Genomic DNA, 7,178 nt, shown 5'->3' with positions numbered 1-7,178 from the left:
GCATCTCCTCTACTCATCTTTGTACCACCTCCTTAAAAATGTGTAGAGAGGGAAGTTGAGCAATTGGCATATAGTCTCTCTTTTAATGTTTTTGAGTAGTTTTTGTGCTTTTCTGTACTTTTCTGCACAAGGAGATGATAGATCAGACTTCTATAAATTCCCCCATTCCTTGTGCTTTTGTACATTCATGCCACTTCTTGCTTTTGAGCTCAGTAGTTGTGCAGTTGATTTAAATCCCATCCTGAACATCACAGTTAATGATTTGACAATTCATTTTTTAGTTCCTTATAAATTCTAGGGCGCAACATCCAGTCCTAACAACATTTATTTTAATGACTTATTCTGAATAGTCTTCTGCCCTTCCAATCTGAAGATTTCTCTAAATACTCCTTGGAAACGAAAGGATCTTGATGTGTTGAAATTAATGTGAGGAATTACACTGGAAAACCAGTAGCTGAAGCACTGAATTTACTGAAGAAGTAAATGTTAACAGGACTACGGTAAGTTGTCTGCTCCGAAAGTAATGCCTCTTATTTTATTTTATTTTTCCCCTAAGCAAATCAGATAGAAAGACAACACTGCTGGTATAGCACATGCTACAAAACAGTTTTCCTTTAACAAAGTCACCACCCTTAATCATGCATTTTCACCAGCCATGGGCAAGAGCCTGCATCCTGTGCTTATTAAAATAACACGTATCTGTATCTGAATCACAGCCACCACTGCTTTGAAATGCACCACCCACTGCCTCACTGTATTCACACCCACTGTTTGGTCTCCAGAAACGTTCAGCAAATTTCTAAATATTAATGGATACTATCTCTCATGCATGGATGAATTCAGTGCCGCACCTTTGCTTCCTGTGACCTTCCATGTCAGATGTGGTTTTGTCTTACTGCATTTTGTCTGCCATCTGTCACACAACAACATGTAATGAAACTCTGGGAGGAAGGGTCAACATGTACTGCCATCCCAACAATGTCTGCCTTTGGTGTTGTGGGCCAACATCATAAAATAGGAGACATTGTTTTTGAAGCAGCTTTAATAAAACAGTGACTTGCAAACTGAAAGAGGTGAATTGTGACACTTGGGTTGGAGATTCTTCAGTGCACTCATAGCGTGAATAATCCATTTTTTTATTTTTTTTTTAATAGGTTCACTATTCTCTATCTCCTCAATGCATTTATTAATTAACGCAAGATTTTTGTTTTGTTTCTCGTTACGATTTGTGGATTTAATACAGGTAGAAACAGACTTGTTTTGAGGAGCCGGAAGCGTCTTGAGTTGTTGGAAAAAGAGGTGGAATGAAAGGGAAGGGAACTGGAACATTACTGAATGTTTTTGTTATCCCTCGAGATGTAAAATTCTTTCGGCTCAATTAAAAGCAGTTGTTTCTGAACAGTTTTAGTTTCCTGAGCTTTACAGTTGCCATCTCCAGAAAAATGATTGCATTCATCAGGTTAAAAATCTGTGTGGGGGAAGGTAATTCATAATTGTTATTCTGAGTAAGTAACTGGGGCTGCAGGTGTTTATGTCTCTTGGAAAGGTGCTGTAGTTGAAGGTAACTATCTTTCTGTGTCTTTTCTTGGCCTTTTCGAAGTTGTGTACAAAAGGCAATACAGCCATAAAGCTGATGGGAGATCAGTGTTTTTTTTTTAAAAGAATGGTGTATTTGGGTTTGTTGCCTTTTCATTGGTGACTTAAAAACACCTACAATTTATGTCTGTACAAGAAGTATCATTTCTTTTGAACTACTTTATAAATTCACGTTAATTGCTGGTTTCAGTTACAGTTGGCTTCTGCTGCTACCATTTGCTGAATAAAGGTTTTTGTGTGAATCAAGTATGTATAGAAAGCCATTTTCTTATAAAATCAAGTAATACCACCTGGGCAACCTAACAGTTGAGTCAGCTTTTGTGTTAAACTGGATCTCTGTTGAGTAGGAGGCTACAACGCAGCATGAAATGAATTTGGTCCCTGTGACAGTAAGTGGTCTACTGAAATGCATGAGTTGCTCCTTATCAAGACACAGAATGCATTAGCAAGAGGTGATATATTTAAGTTCTAATATTCATCCAGTGAGAGCAATAATGATATTTTCAACTAAATTTTGAGTGGAGCTAAGTTACTTAGAAAAATGAGAAGTCAACCAAATCTCTGACGTGAGGGGTGGTTTTACAAATAGCAGGGTACGGTCTACCTCACTTGTCACTCATTAGGTTGGAATAATGGTAATTAGAAACCCAGGTGCTTTGTTATTCCTGTAGAGAACAGATCAACAGAGTGACACCTTGTGCGTGATGACAGACAAAGTCCTTGAAAGATAACCCATCTGGTTTGTCTGTTGTGTGTTAAAATCAGTACCATACGCAGTAGCTTTTTTTCATAGGAGTCTTGCAGGAGGCCATATTTAACTATTTGCAGTCTTAAATAATAAACCTCCTCACGCTTTCAGAGTTTTCTCATATTGTATGCTACATATCAAACCTTGTTTCATCAACATGAGAAGGATTCCACTTTTCTCATTGCCTTCTAGTTCACAAGTGGAATTAGGAGGCAGATGCTGTGAAGCACAGATGTTCTGTGGGGAGGCAATAATAGCAGCACACATGAAGGCTGTAACTACAACTGGCCAGAAAAGGGTATTTCTGTTCTGTGGAAAATTCTGGCTTGCTGACATTTCATTTCATCCCCTGCTGGAACCGAATGTTGACACTGTGGAACTTGAGGCAGAAGAGAACAATTTGTTTCAGTTTTGTAAATCCTCTTCCCCAGCTGGCAGTGGGCTGAAGAAGGTTGGCTGGGCTGGCTGGCCCTGGGAGCTTGCCCACATTATCTCTGGGGAAGGGTTTCAGGAGAATAAATGTGTGTTCTTGAGGAATCACTTCCTTCTCTTGAATAGACATTTTTCATTAAAATGCTATTGATCAGACTTAGCTGATGTTGGGTTGCACTGGGGGGAAATGCACTCCAGCTCTGATTTGAAAAGCACTAATCTTGCTTTATTGCCAATGACCTGTAGGATCTGAATGTCTCTGGAGGCTGAAATACAAAAGGCGTGTTTTGTTTTGTTTTTTTCTTATGCTTCTTTTTTTCCTCTGAGTTGATGGTCTAGTTTACTTCACACAGATGAGTGCACCAGATACTGAATAGAGGCATAGGACTCATGCTTTTGCTGTGTGAACTGGCTTTTTGATCATGGAGAAAAAAGAAATAATGCAAAAAACATAATGCATCCATGCAATTTTATCTGGCCTCTGCTATGGTGTTAGAGCTATGAGGTCTGGTGTGAGCTCTTCACATTCCCTGACAGACTGCTAAGTCAGTTCCCAAAACAAATTTGACTTGGGAAGTCCTCAAGTAGTGAGAAAGGAGGAATCTCCAGGTGGAGAGAAATGATTAGTGGTGTCCTGGAGGGTCTGTTTTGAGGATGGTGCACTTTAGCATCTTTATGGGTGACATGGACAGTGGGATGAAGAGTTAGAGTCCATCCTCAGCAAGTTTGTCAGTGACACCAAGCTGGGAGGTTTGGCTGATACACCTGAAGGCTGTGCTACCATTCAATAAGACCTGGACAGACTGGAGAGTTAGACAGAAAGAAACCTGATGAGGTGTAAGAAGAGCAATTGTAGAGTCTTGCGTCTGGGAAGGAATAACTACATGCATCAGTACAGGGTAGGGGGGATGACCTGCTGGAGGAGCTCTGAGGAGAAGGGTCGTGGTGGATGACAGGTTTGCCGTAACCAGCAGTGCACCCTTATGGCTAAAAATGCCAATGGTATCCTGGCCAGCAGGTTGAAGGAGGTGATCCTTCCCCTCTGTTTTGCCCTGGTGAGGCCACATTTATCCAGTTCTGGGCTCCCCAGTTCTAAACAGACAGGGATCTCCTAGAAGGAGTCCAGCAGAGAGTCACAAAGATGATGGAGGGCCTGGAGCATTTTCCACATGAGGAAAGGCTGAGTAACCTGAGGCTGTCAGCCTGTGGAGAAGAAAGCTGAGAGGGGATTTGATGAATGTTTATAAATACCTAAAGGGAGATGAGAGGCAAATGGGTTGGGCCAGGCTCTTCTCAGTGGTGTGTATCCAGAGGACTAGAAGTTATGGCCTAACATTTGAGCATAAGAATTTCCATGGTAACATGCAGAAGAACTTTTTTGTGGTAAGGGTGATGGAGCACTTGGTGATGGTTGCCCAGAGAGGTTTTGGAGTCTCCTTCCATGGAGATATTCAAGACCTGCCTGGATGCCTACCTGTTTAATCTGTTGTAGGGTACCTGCTTTAGCAGGGGGATATGTTGGGTTTTTTTTCCCTCTTTTTATAGCTTGTCACATATGTAGGAGTTATCTTCTACTTTTTATTTTTATTTTTATTTATTTTTTTATTTTTTTAATCCTAGTGTAGATGGACCTTATTCTGTAATGGTTAGCAGTATTTGTCTCTGAAGCATGAGCAGTGTAAAGTCTGTACACGCCAGCTTGTTTCAGTGGATCTGAAGTAACTTACTCCCATGACATGCCTAGCCATCTGTGTCTGTCTTACTACTGCAGTTATTTAATATGTTCAAATAGTTTTTTAGCTGCTTACCTTCAATGTAGGAAGAATGCTCCAAAAGTAATACCTCCTATGTGATTATGTTGGTGCACGTTGTCAAAGGCAGGTCTTGGTGGTATGGCAGTCAAGGCTGAACCTTACTGCCAATATTACATGTTGTTGCTGTGTGACAGATGGCAGCAGAGGGGCAGTCTGACAGAATGGTGTCTGACGTGGAAGTGTGCGTGAAACAAAAGCATGTCCTTGAATTCCTCCATGCGGAAAAAATGGCACCCGCTGGCAATTCATCAACAACATACATGGAGACCAAACAGTGCCTGAGAGCACAGTGAGGTGGTGGGTGGTGCGTTTCAATAGTGATGACAGTGGGTCACTTCTGCTGATGCAGGTTCTGTATGAGCGCAGCATGCAGACTTTTGTTCCTTGCTGTCAAAAATGCCTAGCTAGTGGCAGTGACTGTGCTGAAGAGTTGTGTTTTCTATCTGAGAATTTGCCGTATCAAATGGTGTTAATTGTACTTTTTCTATCTGTTGTTTCCATGGAAATTAAGAGGAGGAATTACTTTTGGATCAACCTACACATTATAGAAGATTTTTTCCACTGGGTTTGATTATTATTCAGTTCTGTGCAGTAAGTTAATGGCTTTTTCTTTTAACATAAAGACCTTGTAATTTTGTACAGCAAGAGTCCATTTCACCCGATGCAGTCTATCTCTGGTAATAGATAATTAATGAGAAAAACTCACAAGTGTCTTTAGTTTAAACTTATTCAACCTTTTGCTGCCAGAATATAGAACAGTGATGAGTTCCACCCAGTAAGTCTGGTTTGAGAGAGGGGGAGCTTCACTTTTTTCCTTCTGTTTAGGACATCATTTGACCTCTTAATTGTGTTTGTTTTGGTTTTTTTTTTTTGGGGGGGGGGGGGAAATATACTTTATCATTGGTGCAGAGAACATGAGCTTCTGTGGTGAACTAAAATGGTATCCAGTGTAAGAGATATGAGCTAGGAGTCGATGTTAATAAGCTGCTAGAGCTCTGCAGGTTAAGAGCAGCTGAAAGGCACAAGAGGAGTCCTGAAGAAATGGAGATTTCAAGTAATAAAGCCACTAAATAGCAGTTGGGTATCTCTAGCAGTTGAATAATTAAGAAATGAAAACTTAATTGCATTCCTGGTTACCTGAAAAATTATGTAGCTTTAAACCTCCATTTTTGCTCAGTGACTTCTTAGAAAGACTTTCCTGAAGCAATTAAATTAATGCCTGGTCTGTGGGAGATGCAACATCTCCCATAAATGTAAATGTGTATCACACAGAAGTAGCAGTAGAAGTTGAGCTCCATGTCTCTTTATCTGTCAGTGTTATATTATTTTGACTTGATAAAGAAACAGGATATGTTAATTGGAGATGAGGAAGTCTCTAAGGAGTGGGAAGTGTGTTTAACAGCAAATAGAGTACATGAGGTCAAATATTTGCTTTACTGCCCACAGTGAGTAGTGCAGCTGTACCTTTGTAGCAATTTTGCTGTAACTGAGGGAAGGAAAAGCTACTGCCCTTAAGTATGGAAAAGAGGGGCAAGAACAAGGAAGTTGCAGTTCAGTTTGAGGAAAGGGTTTTGCATTTCTTCAGCAGTGGAATGGTGTACAAGCATCTAGGGATTAGACTGACTAACATTATTTCCAGTCAGACCCTCTTTCCTTGATGCATAATGTATGGGAGGAACAAACTCTCCATCTCTTCAGACTTGTAAACGCAGGGTAAGATTGCTTCCCCATAAGGTTTGTCTCTATCTGTCTCTCCACGAGAAGCCATGATAGAAGATAGCATTTGTCTCTCTCTCACTGCTGGGGAGGGAATCTAAAACCAGCATCCAAAGGTTGACAATTATGAGCAACTCCTCACCTGCCTTTTTTCAACTCTTATTTCTCTATATAATTTTGTGTTAGGTTACTCAGATCTATTTTGTAGTCATAAATAATTTGCAATGAAAGCAAATTTTAAGGATTGCTTTGAGTCTGTGCTTTTGTTTTCCATATGAATTTACTTGGAAGGAAATGTCTATGGATAGATAATAGTTTTGGCATTGTGGACACGTTGGCTTTATTAAAACTAGCATAGATGAAAGAAAAGGGAGAAAAAGGATTTTTTAAGTATTTTGAAGCTTGAGGCAGCATTTTAATTTGCAGTTCTCTCAGTGGGTGTTGACTGGAATGCCCTCGCTTTAATTAAGCTGAACTGGGCTGAATGTGTGATCCAGTGCGTGTGTGGCAGCATGGGGCTGTAAGCTAAGTGTCATTTGGGATGACACTCGAGAGTCCTCAAAATTAATTGAGCCGGGGCAGTTTTGTAGCTGACACACGTAGCCTTCCTTCTTGCCCTTATATCCCTAAGCAATCCTCCAGAGGAATGAAAGGAGTAGGAATGGATGTACTAGTGCAGGTTATGCTAGAGGGCAGGAGTGCTGCTGTGAACTGGAAATTTAAATCTCTCCTTCTGACCAGTCCTAACAGCAAGAAGCCCAAATCCTCCTTAGCAGCCTTGATTGAAATCCCTGAAGATACAGTTTTCATCATTAAATACAGCTATTTGGGTCAGGCACAAGCCTTGATTGTCTGAAAGAAGCCAATTTTTT

Source organism: Coturnix japonica, chromosome 6 (genome assembly GCF_001577835.2).
Source record: "Coturnix japonica isolate 7356 chromosome 6, Coturnix japonica 2.1, whole genome shotgun sequence".
NCBI classification, from domain to species: Eukaryota; Metazoa; Chordata; class Aves; order Galliformes; family Phasianidae; genus Coturnix; species Coturnix japonica.
This window is presented reverse-complemented; position numbering follows the sequence as displayed.